The sequence below is a fragment of the Salmo trutta genome, chromosome 29, assembly GCF_901001165.1.
Source record: "Salmo trutta chromosome 29, fSalTru1.1, whole genome shotgun sequence".
In the NCBI taxonomy this organism is placed as follows: domain Eukaryota; kingdom Metazoa; phylum Chordata; class Actinopteri; order Salmoniformes; family Salmonidae; genus Salmo; species Salmo trutta.
The window spans coordinates 5,890,707-5,914,071 of record NC_042985.1 but is presented as its reverse complement, the minus strand read 5'-3'; the positions used below and the strand labels follow the sequence as shown (position 1 = coordinate 5,914,071).

Here is a 23,365-nt window from a genome sequence, read left to right as displayed (position 1 = left end):
ATACCCGAGGTTGGATGAGGAACGTTGCTTGAAATATTTGGACCAAGTTTACAGGTAACGTATTAGATACTTTGTAGTCATGTTGGAACCGGTGTATTTCTGAATCAAACGTGCTAAATAAATTGACATTTTTGGGACATAAAGAAGAACATTATCGAACAAAAAGACCATTCATTGTGTCACTGAGACATTTGAGATTGCAAAAAGAAGATCTTCAAAAGGCAAGGCATTTATTATATGGCTATTTCTGACTTTGTCGCACCTGCCTGGTTGAAATATGTTTTTGTGTTTGTATGCAGGGCGCTGTCCTCAGAAAATCGCATGTTTTGCTTTCGCCGAAAAGCCTTTTTGAAATTTGACACGGCGGCTGGATTAACAAGCTAAGCTTTATTTTGATGTATTACACTTATATTTTTGTGAAGGTTGAATATTGATATTTCTGTAGTTTGAATTTGGCGCGCTACAATTTCACTGGATGTTGTCAAATCAATCCCGCTAACAGGATTCGCGCTTAAGAGATCCATAAGAGGTTATTAAAGCTTAGGTCTAGGCCTACCATTTCTTCAAATACAGTCTACTGCACCAGATGTGATAGCTTTCTCCAACATGGCCTCTGTATTTGTAACTCACACACACACACACACACACACACACACACACACGAGTTGACATCACTTTTAATTATCCATAATGTCCATCTTATCCAAGAGACATTATGCTCTTAAACACATGCCTGCTCAGCTCTAACATGCTGACCACACCGCTTGCGTCACCTGCATTGCAAAATATAGTTACACATACATGTTATTCAATCATAGCTTGCGCGAGTCAACGAACATCTGCGTAGCCAGGCACTAAAATAGAACTTGGTTCTATTTGTGATGCTCGACGAGCTGCAAGTCCCACCTCTCCCATCTCCTCATTGGTTTTTAGGAGCATATACCCACATGGGTGATTGAAAGATGAACTGAGGTCCACACTCCAGTCCAGTTGGTTGTGGTAATTAGAGGTCGACCGATTAATCGGAATGGCCGATTTCAAGTTTTCATAACAATCGGTAATTGGTATTTTTGGCCACCGATTTGCCCTTTTTTTTTTTTTTACACCTTTATTTAACTAGGCAAGTCAGATTAAGAACACATTCTTATTTACAATGACGGCCTAGAAACGGGGGTTAACTGCCTTGTTAAGGGGGGATTCGTTTTTGCAACCTTCGGTTACCAGTCCAACGCTCTAACCACCTGCCTTACATTGCACTCCACAAGGATTAACAGGCTGACTACTTGTTACGCGATGGCAGCAAGAAGCAAAAGGTAAGTTGCTAGCTAGCATTAGACTTATAAAAATAGATTAATATTAACATAATCACTAGTTAAATACACATGGTTGATGATATTACTAGTTTATCTAACGTGTTCTGCGTTGCATATAATCGATGCGGGGCCTGTTCATTTTCATTGAATCACAGCCTACTTCGACAAATGGGTGTTGATTTAACAAGCGCATTTGCGAAAAAAGTACTGTCGTTGCACCAATGTACCTAACCATAAACATCAATGCCTAACAGGAATATTTACACTTAGCCACCCGTTAGATAAAATACGGAACGGTTCCGTATGTCACTGAAAGAAAAAAACGTTTGTTTTCGAGATGATAGTTTCCAGATTCGACCATATTAATGACCCAAGGCTCGTATTTCTGTGTGTTTATTATATTATAATTAAGTCTATGATTTGATAGAGCAGTCTGACTGAGCGGAAGTAGGCAGCAGCAGGCTCGTAAGCATTCATTCAAACAGCCCTTCGCTGTGCTTCAAGCATTGCGCTGTTTATGACTTCAACCCAGGTGGGTATAATTTGAGGAACGTTCCAACAGGAATCTATTCCAAAAACTTCGTAAATAACAAGGTTTCCAAAAAACAACACATACAAAGTTGTATAGCGGCAGAATAAGATACCGGGTAGGGAGTGGTCTATTTCATTGCGTTTTTCACTCATCACGTTTATTCCGAAAAATGTCTCTCCTCACATGTCTGTTTGCCTATGGACAAACATTAAGAATAAGCTACGTGGTGAGTTGATGCCTATTCGGCAGCTAGTTAGCTAGGTTTGTATGCGTTGCTACTTTGTATGCGTTGTTGGTTGGCAACCTTTTACTTAACGTTTTTTGGAACAGATTCCTGTTGGAACATTCCACAAATTATACCCACCCCTTCAAGCCTATCAACTCCCAAGATTAGGCTGGTGTAACCGATGTGAAATGGCTAGCTAGTTAGCCGGGTGCACGCTAATAGCGTTTCAAACGTCACTCGCTCTGAGACTTGGAGTAGTTTTTTCCCTTCCTCTGCATGGGTAACGCTGCTTCGAGGGTGGCTGTTGTCGATGTGTTCCTGGTTTGAGCCCAGGTAGGAGCGAGGAGAGGGACGGAAGCTATACTGTTACACTGGCAATACTAAAGTGCCTATAAGAACATCCAATAGTCAAAGGTATATGAAATACAAATCGTATAGAGAGAAATAGTCCTATAATTCCTATAATAATATAATAACTACAACCTAAAACTTCTTACCTGGGAATATTGAAGACTCATGTTAAAAGGAACCACTAGCTTTCATATGTTCCCATGTTCTGAGCAAGGCACTTAAACGTTAGCTTTCTTACATGGCACATATTGCACTTTTACTTTCTTCTCCAACACTTTGTTTTGCATTATTTAAACCAAATATTTATTTGAGGCTAAATTGATTTTATTGATGTATTATATTAAGTTAAAATAAGTGTTCATTCAGCGTTGTTGTAATTGTCATAAAAAAAGAAGAAAATAAAAATCGGCCGATTAATCGGTACCGGCTGTTTTTTTGGTCCTCCAATAATCGGTATCGGCGTTGAAAAATCACAATCGGTCGACCTCTAGTGGTAATGCACCTTAAAGTTGGTTGCCAACCCGCCATATAAAGTCCAAAGAAGAAGAAGCCTGAAGTAGGAGAGATTACTAGAAACTAACTCGGTTTACCGTTTTATCTGTGGATTAATTGTCGGAGTAGAGGACCTTAAGCATTTCAGGTAAAATAACAACCCAATGTTAATATCCCAGGACAAGCTAGCAACAGCAAGCTAAGCTAACTAAATTACCATAGCTAACTAAATTACCACCTGTCCCCAAATTAATATAATTGGTTCAGAGTTTGTTTTGATATTTTAACCACCGTGTCCTGATCGCATCTGGTGTGGGGGGACAAAATCAAATGTGCACGATGGTAGGCGGACGCGGTCTGGTCAGCATGTAACAGACAATAACTCCCTCAAGCCCAAACACATGGTCCTTTCCACTGACTCCTATAAAAGCTCCACAAGCATCAGGTTTTAGCATGTCTGTGCTAGTGCTGCCCTTTCAGGGACTGTAAACAACTTCCAGAAACTCACTTATCATTCTCCTCCACGTCGCTGAGCATTGGGCTGGCTGGGTTGAACGGGAGCAGAGTGGAAGACACTGCCTCCTTTCTGAGCATCGTGACCCCTCTGCCCCTGCAGCACCCCTCCCTCCAACACAAACCAGTGAATAATTAACACTCACATCTGCACTGTTCGTCTCCCCCTGTGATAAGGAACGTGCAGGGGCAAATAAACCCAGCACAAAAGACTCTTCAGAGGGGGTCTGTGGAGATGAGATCAATACCGCCTCAGAAGACTGAATTCTGATGATTCTCTTTGTGCTGCAAACTGCCACTGACAAAAACACAGGGCCAAACAGTGTACACAATAGGACTTCAGCCAAACTGTTTGTGGAGAGAAAAGGCTCCTGCCTCTGATAGCTGGCCAAAACCTTTCATTTTCTAATTCCTCTGTCGCTGAGATGTAATTTAGGATCTGAAATTAAATGAAAAGAATCTGCACCATTTGGAAGGTCATTGCCGTGAAACGTTTCAATTGCTGCTCTCAGAAAGCGTGCTCAGCAGGCTCCTGCTTGTGTGAGGAGGGAGGAAAGCTTCAGCATTGATAAAAATCTATTGCATCTTTTCCCCAACTTCAGCAGACAAAGCCTTGTGGATCGTCTGATTGGAAACACCTTTTTTTTTTTATTCAGTTGGCCACTTTCTCCAATGACTTCCAACCAGTGGATGCTGTTGAGGGGAGGACGGCTCATAATAATGGCTGGAACAGAATGCCATCAAACACGGAAACCATTCCACATATTCTGCTCCAGCCATTACCAAGAGTCTGTCCTCCCCAATTAAGGTGCCACCAACCTCCTGTGCTCCAGACGCACTCGCAGCGTCTGCTTAAGCTGCTCTGACATCAGCTGTTCTGCTTTTGGCACAATTGCACTCGCAGGCTTGTCCCTGCTGACCTAATGGAGATGGGAGGAAAGGAAGCAGGAGGCGTCCACATTATTCAGCTCTCAGGATTGTCCCTGCAGACCTAATGGAGATTAGAGGTCGACCGATTAATCGGAATGGCCGATTAATTAGGGCGGATTTCGAGTTTTCATAACGATCGGTAATTGGCATTTTTGGACACCGATCATGGGCGATTACATTGCACTCCACGAGGGGACTGCGTGGCAGGCTGACTACCTGTTACGTGACTGCAGCAAGGAGCCAAGGTAAGTTGCTAGCTAGCATTAAACGTATCTTATAAAAAACAATCAATCATAATCACTAGTTAACTACACATGGTTGATGATATTACTAGTTTATCTAGCTTGTCCTGCGTTGCATATAATCGATGCGGTGCCTGTTAATTTATCATCGAATCATCGCCTACTTCGCCAAATGGGTGATTTAACCTGTTAGGGTATAGGGGGCAGTATTTTCACGGCTGGATAAAAAAATTTACCCGATTTAATCTGGTTACTAATCCTACCCAGTAACTACAATATGCATATACTTATTATATATGGATAGAAAACACCCTAAAGTTTCTAAAACTGTTTGAATGGTGTCTGTGAGTATTTACAGAACTCATTTGGCAGGCAAAACCCTGAGACAGATTCTGACAGGAAGTGGATACCTGATGTGTTGAATTGACTTTGAGCCTATGCCATTGAAAAACAAAGGGGCTGAGGAATGTTTTGGCACTTCCTATTGCTTCCACAAGATGTCCCCAGCCTTTAGAAAGTGTTTTGAGTCTTCTACAGTGAGATCTGACTGAAGAAGAGCCTTGGAACGTGATGGCCCATTAGACACCTGGCGCGCGAGTTGATGGTGGGTACTCTCATTCCGAAACGTTTTAAAAGAGAACCCAATGGTCCGCCTTGAATTTTATTCATGTTCTGATTAAAAAAGGCCCTAATGATTTATGCGATACAACGTTTGACATGTTTGAACGAACGTAAATATATTTTTTCCGTTCTTGAAGTGAAGTCCGGCTGGCTTAGATCATGTGCTACAACACGGAGGTTTTTGGACATAAATGATGAGCTTTTTTGAACAAAACTACATTCGTTATGGACCTGGGATTCTTTGGAAGTGACATCTGATGAAGAGAATCAAAGGTAATGTATTATTTACATAGTATTTTCGATTTTAGATCTCTCCAACATGGCGGTTAGTCTATCGCAAAGCGTATTTTTCTGGGCGCAGTGCTCAGATTATTGCAAAGTGCGATTTCCCAGTAAGGTTAATTTTAAATCTGGCAAGTCCATTGCGTTCAAGAGATGTAAATCTATAATTCTTTGAATGACAATATAATATTTTACCAATGTTTTCTAATATTAATTAATTATTTTGTTGTCATGACTTGACTGCCGGTATTGGAGGTAAACGATTTCCTGAACATCAACGCCATAGTAAAACGCTGTTTTTGGATATAAATATGAACTTGATAGAACTAAAAATGCATGCATTGTCTAACATAATGTCCTAGGAGTGTCATCTGATGGAGATTGTAAAAGGTTAGTGCATAATTTTAGCTGATTTTCTGCTTTTGGTGACGCCTGTCTTTGAATCGACAATGCATTACACACAGCTGTTATCAATGTACTCTCCTAACATAACCTAACTTTATGCTTTCCCCGTAAAACCTTTTTGAAATCGGACAACGTGGTTAGATTAAGAAGATGTTTATCTTTCAATGGCTGTAAGTTAGTTGTATGTTTGAGAAATTTGAATTTTGACATTTATTTGGTTTCAAATTTGCCGCTCTTGAAATGCACCTGCTGTTGATAGGGTGCGCCACGGGTGGCACGCTAACGTCCCACATAGCTCCAAGAAGTTAACAAGCACATTCGCGAAAAAAAGCACTGTCGTTGCACCAATGTGTACCTAACCATAAACATCAACGCCTTTCTTAAAATCAATACACAAGTATATATTTTGCCTGCTAACATGAATTTCTTTTAACTAGGGAAATTGTGTCACTTCTCTTGCGTTCTGAGCAACAGAGTCAGGGTATATGCAACAATTTGGGCCGCCTGGCTCATTGCGAACTAATTTGCCAGAATTTTACGTAATTATGACATAACATTGAAGGTTGTGCAATGTAACAGCAATATTTAGACTTATGGATGCCACGCGTTAGATAAAATACGGAACGGTTCTGTATTTCACTGAAAGAATAAAGGTTTTGTTTCCGGATTTGACCATATTAACTTCATCGGGGTAGGGGGCAGTATTTTCACGTCCGGATGAAAAGCGTGCCCGTAGTAAACTGCCTGCTTCTCAGGCCCAGAAGGTAGGATATGCATATTATTAGTAGATTTGGATAGAAAACACTGAAGTTTCTAAAACTGTTTGAATGATGTCTGTGAGTATAACAGAACTCATATGGCAGGCAAAAACCTGAGAATAAATCCAACCAGGAAGTGTGGAAATCTGAGGTTTGTAGTTTTTCAAGTGATTCCCTATCCAGTATACAGTGTCAATGGGGTCATTTTGCACTTCCTAAGGCTTCCACTAGATGTCAACAGTTTTTAGAACGTTGTTTCATGCTTCTACTGTGAATGGGGAGAGAATAAGAGCCATTGGAATCAGATGACTGAGAAAATGACATGAGCTCAATCGAGAGTTAGCTGTGTTCCTTTTCATTTCTGAAGACAAAGGAATCGTCCGGTTGGAATATTATGGAAGATTTATGATAAAAACATCCTAAAAGATTGATTCCATACATCGTTTGACATGTTTCTACGAACTGTAATATAACTTTTTTCACTTTTCGTCTGAACTCACTGCGCGAGCACAGTGGATTTGGATTACTCAACTGAACGCCTCAAACAAAATGGAGGAATTTGGACATAAAGATGAACTTTATCGAACAAAACAAACATTTATACTGGAACTGGGATTCCTGGGAGTGCATTCCGATGAAGATTATCAACGGTAAGTGAATATTTATGATGTAATTTTTGTCATTTCTGTTGACTCAAAAGGCGGGTATCTGTATGGCTTGTCTTGATATCTGAGCGCTGTACTCAGATTATTGCAATATTTGCTTTCGCCGTAAAGCTTTTTTGAAATCTGACACAGCGGTTGCATTAAGGAGAAGTGTATTTATAATTCTTTGAATAACAGTTGAATATTTTATCAACGTTTATGATGAGTATTTCTGTAAATTGATGTGCTTGACCGGATGTTTTGGGATGCAAAACATTTCTGAACATTACTCGGCAATGTAAAATGGGGTTTTTAGATATAAATATGAACTTTATCGAGCAAAACACACATGTATTGTGTAACATGACGTCCTATGAGTGCCATCTGATGAAGATCATCAAAAGGTTAGTGATTCATTTTAGCTGTATTTCTGGTTTTTGTGACGCCTCTCCTTGCTTGGAAAATGGCTGTACGATTTTTCTTGTCTCGGCGCTGTCCTAACAATCTAATGTTATGCTTTTGCCGTAAAGCCTTTTTGAAATCGGACAATGTGGTTGCATTAAGGAGAAGTGTATCTTTAAAATGGTGTAAAATAGTCGTATGTTTGAGAAATTTGAATTATGAGATTTTGGTTGTTTTGAATTTGCTGACCTGCTATTTCACTGGCTGGACGGTCACGTCCCACATACCCAAGAGAGGTCAATGAGGGAAATAAGTATTTGACCCCCTCTCAATCAGAAAGAATTCTGGCTCCCAGGTGTCTTTTATACAGGTAACGAGCTGAGATTAGGAGCACACTCTTAAAGGGAGTGCTCCTAATCTCAGTTTGTTACCTGTATAAAAAGACACCTGTCCACAGAAGCAATCAGATCCCAAACTCTCCACCATGGCCAAGACCAAAGAGCTCTCCAAGGATGTCAGGGACAAGATTGTAGACCGACAAGGCTGGAATGGGCTACGAGACCATCGCCAAGCAGCATGATGAGAAGGTGACAACAGTTGGTGCGATTATTCGCAAATGGAAGAAACACAAAAGAACTGTCAATCTCCCTCGGCCTGGGGCTCCGTGCAAGGTGCAAGATCTCACCTCGTGGAGTTGCAATGATTATGAGAACGGTGAGGAATCAGCCCAGAACTACACGGGAGGATCTTGTCAATGATCTCAAGGCACCTGGGACCATAGTCACCAAGAAAACAATTGGTAACACACTACGCCGTGAAGGACTGAAATCCTGCAGCGCCCGCAAGGTCCCCCTGCTCAAGAATACATATACATGCCCGTCTGAAGTTTGCCAATGAACATCTGAATGATTCAGAGGACAACTGGGTGAAAGTGTTGTGGTCAGATGAGACCAAAATGGAGCTCTTTGGCATCAACTCGCCGTGTTTGGAGGAGGAGGAATGCTGCCTATGACCCCAAGAACACCATCTCCACCGTCAAACACGGAGGTGGAAACATTATGCTTTGGGGGTGTTTTTCTGCTAAGGGGAGAGGACAACTTCACCGCATCAAAAGGGACGATGGACGCGGCCATGTACCGTCAAATCTTGGGTGAGAACCTCCTTCCCTCAGTCAGGGAATTGAAAATGGGTCGTGGATGGGTATTCCAGCATGACAATGACCCATAACACACGGCCAAGGCAACAAAGGAGTGGCTCAAGAAGAAGCACATTAAGGTGGCCTAGCCAGTCTCCAGACCTTAATCCCATAGAAAATCTGTGGAGGGAGCTGAAGGTTTGACTTGCCAAACGTCAGCCTCGAAACCTTAAATGACTTGGAGAAGATCTGCAAAGAGGAGTGGGACAAAATCCCTCCTGAGATGTGTGCAAACCTGGTGGCCAACTACAAAGAAACATCTGACCTCTGTGATTGCCAACAAGGGTTTTGCCACCAAGTACTAAGTCATGTTTTGCAGAGGTCAAATACTTATTTCCCTCATCAAAATGCAAATCATTTTATAACATTTTTGACATGCGTTTTTCTGGATTTTTTTATATGTTATTCTGTCTCTCACTGTTCAAATAAACCTACCATTAAAATTATAGACTAATCATTTCTTTGTCAGTAGGCAAACGTACAAAATCAGCAGGGGATCAAATAATTTCCCCCCCTCACTGTGTGTGTGTGTGTGTATGTATATATGTATGTATGTATATACACACACACACTTAAAAAAGAAGAGTCGGCCGCGTACCTTTTTTGGTACTCCAATAATCAGTACCGGTGTTGAAAAATCTTAGTCGGTCGACCTGTAATGGAGATGGGAAATGAAGCAGGAGGCGTCCACATTATTCAGCCATCCTTAACGGAAGCCTCCCAAATGGGCGCTTTCATGGCAGCCTAACAACTCAACAGGTTTCAGTAAGGGCCGATTCACAGCAACCGCCACCCGGAAGTGTGGTAAAACTGGTAAACTGCCAAATGATGAGCCTACATGGAAGTGTAGTAAAACTGGTAAACTGGCAAATGATGAGCCTACATGGAAGTGTGGTAAAACTGGTAAACTGCCATATGATGAGCCTACATGGAAGTGTGGTAAAACTGGTAAACTGCCATATGAGCCTACATGGAAGTGTGGTAAAACTGGTAAACTGCCATATGATGAGCCTACATGGATGCGTGGTAAAACTGGTAAACTGCCATGTGAGCCTACATGGAAGTGTGGTAAAACTGGCAAACTGCCATATGATGAGCCTGCATGGAAGTGTGGTAAAACTGGTAAACTGCCATATGATGAGCCTACATGGAAGTGTGGTAAAACTGGGGGGGGGGGGGGGGGGGGGGGGGTTGCAGCTGTGACGTTTGGCTGGCTAAACAGTGGTGGGGTCTAAATCAGCCGACACCTTCATAAAAGAGGGTTTGTAGCTCTATTTTCGGTTGACCTACTGTACTGCCCTTCGCCAGAACTGCAGAGCAAGCCTTTTGAAAAGACCCACGGAGGAAACGTCCCAGTGAGCAGCTTGTTGACCGAGGGCACGAGGCTATGTACCCCCCTCGGTGCTTGTCTTTTTCTCAGAGATCCAATTTCCCCCAGCAATCCATCAGACACCCATGTCAGGCTGGGGATTATATCTGGCCTGTCCAAAGAGACACACCTCTTTACAGAAAGGATTTGTCCACTTTCTATTATTTGCACACAGAATGTACCAACTCTACAAGATTTACCTTTCAAATTAAGCTGTTCTACTTACCCAGAGTCAGATGAACTTGTGGATATCATTTGATGTCTATGCATACAGTATGAAGGAAGTTTTAGGTTGTTGCACAAGCCAGTGCTAACTAGCGTTAGCGCAATGACTGGAAGTCTATAAGTATGCTAGTGTATGCTACTTTACCTGTTGACTTCCAGTTATTGCGCTAACACTAGTTAATTGGCTGGCGAAACAACCTCTTAACTTCCTTCATAGTGCACACATAGACATATAAATAGTATCCACAAGTTCATCTGACTCTGGGTAAGTAGAAAAACTTGAAGTATCCCTTTAATTAAAATGAGCTGATATAGGCTAGTTTCTACATCCTAATGTTAGAGGGTACCATCTGTGCAGACACTAGGGACTAGAACACGTAGCCCAGGCTAATCAGTCATGGATAAGCAGACACCAACACAACCTGAATAGAATCAGTGACAAGCAACACCGCTAGACTCATTCCGCCCTTCTCTCCTAACCGTGTCTTATTGGAATGGATCGGATGTTAAAGCTACACACACGGTTCTTAGTTAGCAGAACACCACTCCCAACTTAGTGAACAGTTCCAGGGTAAGGGTTTCTCAACAACACATTGGCTGTTTGAGTGCCATGAAATAAATGGAGGGTTTTCTCACCACACAACATCAGTGTGCAAAAAGTCACAGGGTTATGATGCAGAGAAAGCTGACAGTCGTCGGCAGATTAAAAAGATTCTGTGGCACCTGCCAAGAGCTTCCCAATAATTTACTGCGGCAGAGTAATAACCCAATAAAACCTCAATTGAATAGTGCAGAACCTGGCACAGGAGCAATTTTTCCCTGCCTCCTGGTATAAGACAGGTCCCCGTCCAAAGAGCCAAACAGTAACCTCCATGTAATTGGATTGTGTGCTTGGAGCTGGTTACCAAAATAGAACTGCACAGGGAACTCCAGGTGATGGGAATCAGGAGCCTGCGGGTCAGCCAGCTTCCATATCGGCTAATGTCAACCTGGGGAGAACAAGCTCCCATTCACAGTGGGACTTCCATTTCCTGTGGCATGCGACAGAGCTCATTAAAAAGAGTCCAGTCTGTCCACTACCGGTTTATGTGTCTGCAAGGCAGCAATGGTTACTGCTATATTGATATACAATACTGCCAGTATTAACTTGCTACTGCCTTTCTGCCACGTAGCTGGGAAGCCCTACATCAATACGACAAGAGTAATGCTCAGCTGCCACATCACAATCTGACACATTTTATCTGATTCAACTGTAGCATGTAGACTAACCAGACTCCCATCTTGTGTGTGAAGTGTCTACAGTGCTTTGAAAACATCCCCATTGCTCAAACGGTGGTGAAGTACACAGTCTAAAACCTAAGCGGTGAAAACACTTCAAGTAGGCTATTTCCTGTATATTTTATCTAGTCCCAGAGTACACATAAACAAAGCAATATAATTTTGTGAGCGATGTTATGAAAAGTAATCTTTTCCATTGCCGGTTCTGTGTCTGTGTGGAAAAAGAACTGAAGCCAGACACCACTGAACATTATCAAGCAATGCAGTGTCTTTTCAGCGGCATATGAGCCAAAAGGGGAGAATCAATATACTGGTTAACAATAGTGTAATGGTCGGTGCCGACCCATGGCCAGCTGCCTCATAATGTAACCCATCACTCACAATCAATCAAATGGCTCCATGATGCTGCATGATAAAGAAGATTCTGTACTTTCATTTGCAATTCTGCCACTATGGCTGGGCCCGGGAGATAATGTACTGCCACTATGGCTGGGCCCGGGAGATAATGTACTGCCACTATGGCTGGGCCCGGGAGATAATGTACTGCCACTATGGCTGGGCCCGGGAGATAATGTACTGCCACTATGGCTGGGCCCGGGAGATAATGTACTGCCACTATGGCTGGGCTCGGGAGATAATGTACTTGAGTCAAATAACGTTTGTCATCACACCTCCAGTCCAAGGGGAAAATGCTTCAGTAAATTGGGTGAAGGCCTTCTCGCTAATGTACCTGCAGAGAAATTGTCTGTGGCCCTCATGTCACTGATCTCTTCCAGGCAGTTGATACAGTAGGGTGTGGGGTGGAAGGGAGGACCCTTCTTCAGAGGCTGACAACTTCGCAGAAACAAGAGCAACTCCATTAATAGGCTCAGCAGCGCCATTCAGACATGATTTCTCCATAACAGCAGGCAATCTCAGAGAACTCCCCAGACACAGGTAGACATTGCTGCACCTCAGCCTTCTGCTTCCCTCTCTGTATGGTCCCTTCTCCCTCGCTCTCCCTTCTTTCCTTCCCCCTCTCTCCTTCCCCCCCTCGTATGGTCTCTTCTTTCCTTCACCCTCTCTCCCTTCGTATGGTCCCTTCTTTCCTTCCCCCGCTCTCCCTTCATATGGTCTCTTCATTCCTTCCGTCCCTATCCCTCCATATGGTCTCTTCTTTCCTTACCTCTGCCTTTCTCAATACTTCCTTCTGGTCTACTTTCAGACAAAATAACTTTCAAGGAAAACTCCCAGTTGATCTTTGCAGATGGTGTAAGGAATGTAAAGCCATACAAGCACGCTGTTGCAGCTGTTAAACGATGTAGGCCAAATGCATCAGCACTAAACCTGCACTGAATCAAACCTAATCAACTGACTTCAGATCCCTAAGTCAGACTGAAATGTGAGCAGCATGATCAGTGATTCTCCTATATTCAATTTAGTAAAAGGGTGCACAGCTAAATAATTGTTAGCTAAAATCTTGTAAGCTAGGACATTTTTAATTGAACGTACTATTGTCTAAATGTGATTTGTACAGAATTCAGTTGTGTCGACAGCGAGCATGAACAAAATCAAATCAAATCCAGTAACGCCGGGCTGGTGATGTCATTAAGATCAAGAGATTAAATTCAACTGAGTTTCAAAGGATTTTTGGAGTAGAATGCCCTTTAAAACAGTAACCAGAAGTGACCTCACAGTCATGGACTCTCCCAGTAATACCCCACACACCAATTGCGAAAATGAAGCTTGTTCTGAACTTGAACCTTATCCACGTCGATGGATAAGTCGACTCATGCTGCTTTTCAAGACCAATTTCTTGCCGCCCCAAACTTTACTGTGAGTTGGCCAACAGAACAAGTTTTCCATCAAAGAGCTTTGGGACTTCAGAAACACTACCTAACCCAAAGAAAATATAATAACCCTGTGTAGCAGAAACTCAGACTACTGAATCGTTAGCCTATGACCAGAGGTTTTCACTGCCCAAGGCCACTTTCTATGAAGAGATGTTGATACACATTGTATGCAGAACATAGGCCAGGGCCTACATGAGATTATTACAGTCTAAGCAAGACACTTTTCCTAATAAATTGTCATGGCTGAAATAGGCTACACATTGACAAAAATCTAGTGAGGCTGGAACTAACCAATTGGCAATAATCAATAGGATAACGTACCTTAATATAGTAGCCTAAGTGGAGTAAGTTAAATGGAGTCAAGTAGGCCTACATCAAGCACCATCTGGTCCTGGAGGACAGCATTACCTTAGACCATTTCACATTTCCAAATTACAACAAAAACACAGTACGGAATACCAACTGCTCATAAAAGCAATCTCTAGGCCTATTCCATCACATCAACCTGGATGATTCTTCCTTGTGCAAGGTATCTGGCCTTCATTTTACACCCAAAGAAACTGCATTACTTGCCAATGCGGAATTAGAGGAATTCAAGCAAAGAGATCCTTCACTTGGTTGACAGGCCTCCTCATGTTCCATGTGTTAGCATACCTTTTTAACAGCTGGCAAAACAGCTTATCGCTAACAGCTCTAATCATGAGAAGAGAAGACATTTTCATAGAAGGGAAACCTCCAATGCAATTTGGCATGAAAATGAAAAACACATGCCTGCCTGACAGCAAGTGCCTATTTCTGAAACCAAAAAGCTCTGCGTAGTAGGCTACTTGAGGTAGCCAAAGTAAAATTTTTGCCTAACTCAAATAAAACCCACTGAAACATAATAACAATAATTGATCTGATTTGGTTTGAACATAACCAAATGATAGCATGTATGGCTGGGAATTGCCAGGGTTCTCACGGTATGATATTATCACGATAGTTAGAATCGCAAATACCATATCAGCACCTAAGCATTGCGATTCAATGATCCAAACATAATGCTCTGCTGAAGAGGAACAGGAGAGAGCATGAGAAGTCATGGATATAAAAGTGCTGAAAACAGGTTGGCTCACTATTTAAAAAGGAGAACAAGCTATAAGATGAAAAATACCAGAGTTTTGGTGCTGGTACAGCTGACTGGCGCTAACGCTACCTAGATTGTTTTTACAAATGAATATTTGGAGTCAGAATATCGATGTAATATTGTCCAAAATAATATTACGATATGTAGGTACCTGCGCCAAAACTCCTAACTGTATCGATACACACACACACACCCGTCTGGAGTCACAAGGGAAAGGGCCTGCCTGCTCTGCTCAGAGAAGAGGAGGGAGGGTCAGACAGGCTGAGAAAGAAGAGGATATAAAGATAACTCCTCCAAAGGGCTTTGACTTCTCAAAGACGGCAGAAAGCTTACACAATATGATGCACCATCACCTTATTAATTAAGTCACTTATTTAGATAACTAGCAAGTTAAACCTAAAATGCTTCTTATTGTAATTTCTGCTGTCATCAGACTCATTTTGTGCTTCGTAAAACGGGATTCTATCAGCAGACAGCGCTCTGACTGGTGTAGTCTACTTTTCTCAGGTACTTTTCTCAGTGTAGTCTACTTTTCTCTGGTAAAATGCCAGATTAACTTGAAGCAAAACATTAGGAAATGTAGCTGGCTGCATTCTTTCTATAATAAACATTAGAAATAGGATGGACATGCATCATTTAAGCAAAAAAAAAAGACCTTGATTTTTCATTGTCAGCTCATTTACTAATTCACTGTGGCTGCCAGCCAAATAGCATTGCACTTCTGTTGTCATCTGATGAAAATGAAGCTATTCTCTACCAAATGTGTTGCACTGATGTATTTTCTGTGAAGGGAAACAAGTTGCACGTCCCTGATCACTATATTTATGCAACAACAACAACAAAAAAACTTGAAAGCCGACCGTCAATAGACAGCTTGACTTACCTGCTCCTGCTTTCACCATTGTGCTATTTACAAACAAGTGACTGGCTCAACTGTTCTGGGGAACTATGGTAAAAGCTTTATGATGTAAAATAATGTGACAGGTGAAATCATATCGCACGAGTTGACTGCAGGTATTCACATAAGTAGCTACAAATATAAAAAAAAGTATTGAAAAACTTCAAAAGAAATAGTTTCAAAGTATTGATGGTATTGAAAAACCATCCCATGGCTATTTCCAAATACCCTGGTATACGATATGTAAAGACCTAGCCTACCCCACTCAGCATGTTGAACGTTTCAAAAGCTCAGATGGGCCAAAAAAAAACTGTTTCCTAGATGAATTGGATCAAACCCAGCGGACATCTTGAATGATTCCTATCCAGAATGCATAGTTCAACTTTATTCACAACAGACTTGATGGATTCACTGCATGAACGTTTGTGTGAGTGAGCAGCCAACAAGAGTCCATCTGTAGATCTAGACAACAGTGACTCAAATGTGTGTCAATATTCTGAACTGGGCTGAATCTAGACTCTGGGCCATTAACCAAACATCATTCATTTCCAACGGACTTGAGTCGACCAATTCAAGGGACATTCCTTGTGTTCAGCACGATAAAAGGAGAATGACTAGCATATTAGACCTAAAAATTACATTCATACCAGTATCTGGTCAATCAATACCGTGCCTACAATTGGATTATAGGACATGGGCCAAATACCTCACTGGAAATAGACACTGCTCCTTTCATAAGTCTGTATGGGGGACACTGAACATCTCACCTAACCAGAATGGTAAGTCATACGTTAAAACACACTGAATGTAGACTAGCCCCTAGTATTTTTGGTATTTTATTAGAATCCCATTAGCTGTTGCTAAAGCAGCAGCTACTCTTCCTGGGGTTCCTAGGCCTGGACAACAGCAGCATCTTGATGTGGGGTGAGAGTGATTAATGTTGCCATGTAGCTCAGAGCTATAAGAGGGGATTAAAGACCGTTCTAAAAACCGCGGTACCACTCACACACATTTCAAAAGCAATAACTTGTTGAATGTATTTAACGCAATCAGACAAGCACCTTATTTGAACAGTTCGTCAACAGCCCGACACCTGTCTAGAGACAGGCCAATTGTATAATAATTAGTCTAACAAGGAGACACCACAAGGCCATGGCTTCTATACTAGTTATTCTATGAACTACTGTCTCATCATAAGCAACATCTTTGTTTGCAGTGACTGTACATGGAGGCTAGTCCAAGTCCCCATAAAGCAGCTTTTGCAATGAGAATAAGCCTTGTTTGACACAACTGGCATTGCAAATCACTTGCTGTGAACAATGTAAACAAAGCGCTAGGAAAAGACACAGAACTAAGTCTTATCAACTGTCCTAGACTTATGCATTTCAGTCAGATGGCTAGATCAAACCAGGCATCAGGTACTAATAGCACAGAAAAATGAGACAGATATTTCAAATGATGTATAAATGTGAAGCATCCGGTTGGCGTTTCCACTCACTACCAAATATGGTAGTGAAAGGAAGCCTAGTGGCCGGCAGTGGGAGAAGATGGATTTATGCCGATATTCTGGCCATTTACTCATCGATTAAACATTAGATCTCAATACAGTCATGTTCCCAGAACTACAATCTGTTACAAACAGAGTGGACTAAGTTTAGTAGACTTAACCCTTTCCCAAAGTAAAAAAAATAAAATGTTGTTTAGAAGGAGTGCAAAGGTCGAATTGAGTTATTGCACACGCACACTTCAGAGTAGGCGTTCCTCAACGGAAATATGCAAATTAATGCTAGAACGCGCCAATAGGATCTTGCTAGCTCGTGCTTGGCACTGCCCACCTCCTTGCTTGTTCTGCCCACTATGGCTCATTTGATCCCATTTGAAACAGACTGTGTTGCATCTTGGTTTAGTTATAAAAATCGAACCAAACCAGAATGAGGAAGGTTGTGTGTGATTATGTCCAACAGAAGTAGCTAGATAACGTTATTATAGAGCTGGTAATTTAGGCCCGGTGCGATTAGCATGAAAACACACTGGAATCCTTTTCCATTTGGCAGGAAGCAGTCTACAGCAAAACGTTGCCTCTCTCTCACTTATCCAATTATCTGCAGAGGCCACAATAAACTAAGGGGCAAGTACAGAGACGTGTTGCTGATCCAGACAGTGGCTCAGTGACCAATGCCTAGAAAACCGCTACAGACTTTACCTTCTGCATTGAGAGGACTCCCTGCTGCATAAATCAGTACCAATGCAAAGAGGCACAGCCAGAACACTGGGTGAATTGGCCACAAACCGGTATTTTGCAAAGTGAGCTCAGTAAGGGAGAAGTAATACAGAAATCTGTGGACAATTGAAAACCTCACTAGCCTGAATGATGAGAAAGGTCCTTCGATAGTCTGACAGAATGGCTATACGCACCAGTTCATAGCTGTCAACTACACTGTACCAAACATAAGGAACACCTTCCTAATATTGAGTTGCATGGACTCTACACGGTGTCGAAAGCATTCCACAGGGATACTGGCTGATGTTGACTCCAATGCATCCCACAGTTGTGTCAAATTGGCTGGATGTCCTTTGGGTGGTGGACCATTCTTGATACACATGGGAAACGGAGCATGTAAAACCCATCAGCGTTGCAGTTCTTGACAAAAACGGTGCGCCTGGCACCTACTACCAAACCCCGTTCAAAAAGCACTTAAATCCTTTGATATGCCCATTCACCCTCAATGGCACACATACACAGTCCATGTCTCAATTGTCTCAAGGCTTAAAAATCCTTTAACCGGTCTCCTCCCCTTCATCTACAGTGACTGAAGTGAATTTAACAAGGGACATCAATAAGGGATCATAGCTTTCACCTGGATTCACCTGGTCAGACTATGTCATGGAAAGAGCAGGTGTCCTTAATGTTTTTTTTATACCACAACATTGTTGAATAGTCGTTTTTGATTGGCTAGAAGGGCATTCTAGAATGGACATTACAACCAGACATCGGGAAACCTTCAAATCATGACGCAATATGCACGTACACATGCAGACTACTTGCTACATAGTTACAGAAAGCTAAACCAACAATCACACAAACTGAAATTGGATACATTGTAAACGCAGGTCCACCGAGGAAAAGACGTAGCTAGCTAGCATTGATTTGTTTTTACAGAGACATTTGAGCATCTGAACCAACGTGGTGAGTGATTAACATGAATTTCTCCTATCCCCTCCGCCACTCAAGCTGTCAAATCCTCCCATGTTTCTTGTTTGACCAGCTGTTTTCAGAAACTGATCTTTTTTTAATTTGGTTGTCATATTGGCAGTTTTGCTAGCAACAAACTATTTAGCTAGCATCTAGTCTAGTGTTTGATATGCAAAGCAATCTCCTCATAATTAACAGTCAATGTTGAGTGTCCTGACGAGAAGGCAAACTCTTCTAGCTATGCCAGGCATCATCGGGCATTATCAGCACATGGTTGTGGATGTATCCAAATTAATGTCAACAAAACAGCTCATTGGCTGTTTTTCTGGCTGCAGAGGTCGTGACTGTGTAGCCATAGCTAGTTGGGTAAGTGTCAGCAAGCAAGAATAAGAACGTTGCCACTGAGCATGGCAATGGAACAAAGAACGAACGACTGGGTCAAGTCTCTAAGCAACCAAAAGATGAGAAAGTATGAATTTGCATTGAAAAATACCAATGAACGTTTTTCTACCAGTGTGCTTTTATATTGTTTTCTTTAGCGACTTTGGTTTAAGCGGGATAAATGCTTCCGTTCTGTACATTACCTCGGAAAAATGTACTCTGCAAAGGGACTCGGCTCCACATCTTCCCGCTGCGTCGTCCATTAATTCCAAGGTAACACACAGAACATTGGCGTTTATCCCGTACGTATACTCAGTGTATGTGAGTAGTGTGTCCAATAACGGCTTACAACAGAGACTGATAAAAGTAGACAAACCAGGCACATCCTTGACACAAGACTTCAGAAAGGCTTAAAGTTCAGTTACAAAATGTAATGCAGCTAAGCCTACTGAATATAAATTGAGGTTCTCACAAAACTCAATATCTCACCACACGGGTTCTGCTATTCAATCATATTGAGCTGTTAATGATACTTAAAGCAATGCAATTAAACAGGACAAGCTTCAAGAACATAAACATCCATAAATGGATAAATGTAAAAAATCTGGATAAAGATCACAACATATGCACAGAGTCCATTGGAGTTTTAACGATACCTTCACCCTGTGGTCATTAGGCTTTGAAGTTGTATACCTGGAACTTTTGTTAGGGGAGAGGAGCGCTTTGTGTGTTGCCCAGTGGGAATCTGTGTATTTATAAGAGATGCTGATGTACAGTAAAGAAGCTGTGTTACTCATGACCTGTCGATAAAGGTAAAGCCCACTGGACTGAAAGCTTTGTCAAACCGTAATAGGAAGTGGCAGGGGAGCTGAAAAATGTGTGCAAAACACACTTCAAGTAAGGCTATAGGCTAGGTCAGAAATACACGTCCTTGAATAAGGTGAAGCAAACACAATTGAGAAAACAATTCAATCATAAATCGGCACATTTCAAAACAACATTCTTTAATCAATTGGAACCCTCCTTTAAGCCTCATTTCAATCCCAGCCAACCTCTGAGAATTGGCTTTGTTCAAGTGACTGTCAGTGACTCCCCTGAGGTTTCAAATTGCTAGCTACCTTTTAGGATGTAAATGCTCTCTAGTTTGTCATCAGCTGATGTTACCATCAGATGACTGGAGCCACACTGACGTAATCCCTTTCCTGAAATAAAACTATCAGATGCTTTTAGCCTCTAAACAAAAAGGCTGAAAAGTCACTGTTCAGTGTAGTTTAATGCTCTACTGTAGTTCAATGCTCTACTTGAGTTTAATGCTCTACTGTTCCTGGTTCTCAAAGTGACCTCAGGTAATTGGCTGATCCAAGACAGGTAAAATGAAAACATGTTTGTTTCTGAGACATACCATTATATTCCATGGAACATAGTCACTGTAGAATGCACTCCTTCCGTGGGTCCACACTCCAGATCAAAGTCCTGCTAGCAAGCTTGATTTCTCCATCGTCAGAATAGAGAAGACTACAAATCACTGATTCACCCATGTGGGCCAGTCCAAGGTAATGGAATTACGCTGAGACTCTGGTTTCACACTTTAAAATATATGCCAAACAAAAACCAGTGATTTCCGAGTTTAACAAACCATACAGATCTATGAACAATGACTACTTTGAACAATTTACACAGTTAAATAAATAAAAAAATTTACTGGAAAAACTGTTCAAAGTTTGGTCACAAAATAACGGTAAAAACAAAATCTATGGTTTTTGTTTGGTTTAGATTTTAAAGTGAAAAATCTGAGTCTCAGCGTAATTCCATTACCATGGAATTGCCCACATGCATGGAACCTGTAGCCTTTACAATGCGTTGACTCACTAGGGATATCTAGCAGTACTATGGAATACACACGCAACTATTGGGAAAGTACTGTCTACTATGTATTAGGGAAGGTAATGATAAGTAACCAAGATAAGTGTGGTTCACAACAAACAATGTTTTTCCACATCTGGTTTGATTTGTTAGTAGTGGAAATGTTTAAAAGCGCCAAGCCAACATGGGCCTAATCCCCATCAGACTTCCAAGGCATTCAGCCAACATCTTGTTATTTTCCTAATTAATTTCAAGTACTAGAATAACTTCATACCATGTTGACATTGTACTTTCCTCATTTTACTAGGCAGTGAATGTTCACAACGCCTATCCTATACCAGTATTGGCTGCTGAGAACCACAGCCATGTCCAAACTAGATAAATCATCTGTCAGGCTCTAACATGTGGTACTTACTGTAATAATAGCAGATATGCTTGAGATTGGGAAATGGTATGATATTTGAATACAGCGTTTAGCTAGCAAGTTTACACATGTAGAGCCAGGGAGAGTTGTATTGGCATGTAATGTTCTGTTGGCCGACAAACTCCACTCCAGGCAATCCTTGCAATGCATGTGGCTGAGCAATCAAATAATGTCACAGCGTGCATGAGGTGTTAATCTCAGCCCTGACATTGCTGCTCGAGTTGACCTTAGGTTACTGGTTAGCATAGAACCAAAATATGAACCCCAATCACCTCACAGTTTATAAATGTACAGAATGCCAATATGGCTACCTAGCTAACTTCCAAAGACTGTTATTACCCTGTAGCATATTGTGAAATAAGCGTGTCAAGCTAGCTTGCTAACTAACGTTAGCTAGGCTAGTTGGCTTCTAGCTGCACGATTTGATACCCAGATTCAGTATATTGTTCTGTGTTCATGGCAAAAGGGCTTCTTCTAAAATAAATATTGGTTAGTTAGTTCCTTAATTTCGTAGCTAGCATTAAACTGTATACATGTCAAATAACGTTGCTTTCTGTGACAAACTTATTGCTAGTTAGCTAGGTGTCTCAAACAATGAGTTCTCAGGGCACAGCTAGTTAGCTAACGTTAGCTAGCTTCATTGCTAGCTGGCATGCAGTCTCTCCCAGTCCCACCACATATCAAAATACAAGATAATTATATTTAGGCGACACTTACCCCGTGTGCAAACCCCAGTACAACGACGGATTACGTACACTCCATAGATAGAAAGAGTAAAAGTAATTGACGAGAATGACAACAAAATGTGTCAAAATAACCACAGACCAATGCACTCCACAAGAAATCCAACGGCAAGGAAAAGGAGAGGCCAGCAATTCACTGGACTGCTGCCATCACACTTTGAGATCCCGTTCCAAATCGAAAATACCAGCTCGGGCGGTCATTTTTAGGTTAAATCTCAAACCATTCAATGATTTAATATTTCCCTTTGGTCCTCTGTACAGTAAATCCAACATTGAACAGATTTCCTCCCCGGGTTAATTCCTCTGCTTTCGATGTATCTGTATCTTGCTGGTTGTTAGTACCCTCCAATACTGGAGCTTGATACAACGTAACCAACAAGCAGAACGAGCTGCTAGGAAATCCAGGACAAACGTTCCATTCGGATTGAACTATCTGGCAGGAGGGGTGCGCTTGAGTAAAAACAGACAGAACTGGAATTTGAATGGATTATATTGTTGTTTTGACCAAATGTTTGCTAAAATGTAATGAAATCTGCACACATCTCCAAGTAATACATTCATAATACATAAACTATATGGCAAAAAAAACATTGGCTTGATAAATTAATTATGTGTCCTCCTGCATTATGAGTGACAATTTATCATAACATTTGACAAAAAATGCATAACATAATAAGAACATTTAATTTCCTGAAGGAAATTGTATTTTATAGAGTGCCTCCTTCAATTAGGGATAATAAAAACAATTTCTCCAGTGCCTATTTGACACAATGTACTCAGAACTGTATATTTGGAGAGCAGAATACATTTCCCATGTGGATGCCATGACATATTTCAGGGTAGAATATATCTGTCAGCTATTGGTTTTGAGGAGATGAGAGGAAATATTTTATTGGCCAAAAATGTAATGAGAGAATGATACTACCAGCAATACTGTTATGTCTTGACTCATGAGTTGTTCTGTTCTTTATTGTCTTTAAACAGGTCCAGTGCAGAAACAACCCTTAGACCCCACACCCTGTAGGCACGTTGTATATCTGAATGAATTGGATCGCTAAAAGTGGAGACTGCTGACGGGAGGATGGCTCATAATAATGACTGGAATGGTATCAAACACATGAAAACAT

The 23,365-nt window shown here is 41.4% G+C and overlaps 1 protein-coding gene across 5 annotated transcripts in view; it reads right to left on the bottom strand.

Moving 5' to 3' along the window:
- Positions 1 to 22,621, bottom strand: part of LOC115166810 (zinc finger protein 609) — a 109,595-nt gene extending 86,974 nt beyond the window's left edge. For 4 of the 5 annotated variants that reach the window (XR_003870366.1, XM_029720647.1, XM_029720648.1 and 1 more), the window contains exon 1: positions 22,213 to 22,620. The gene's annotated coding sequence lies outside the window, so the exon portion shown is untranslated. Of the gene's footprint in view, positions 1 to 22,212 lie in introns of all 5 variants that reach the window. The other variant, XM_029720650.1, reaches the window with a different exon arrangement.
- Between the last annotated feature and the right edge of the window lie 744 nt (positions 22,622 to 23,365).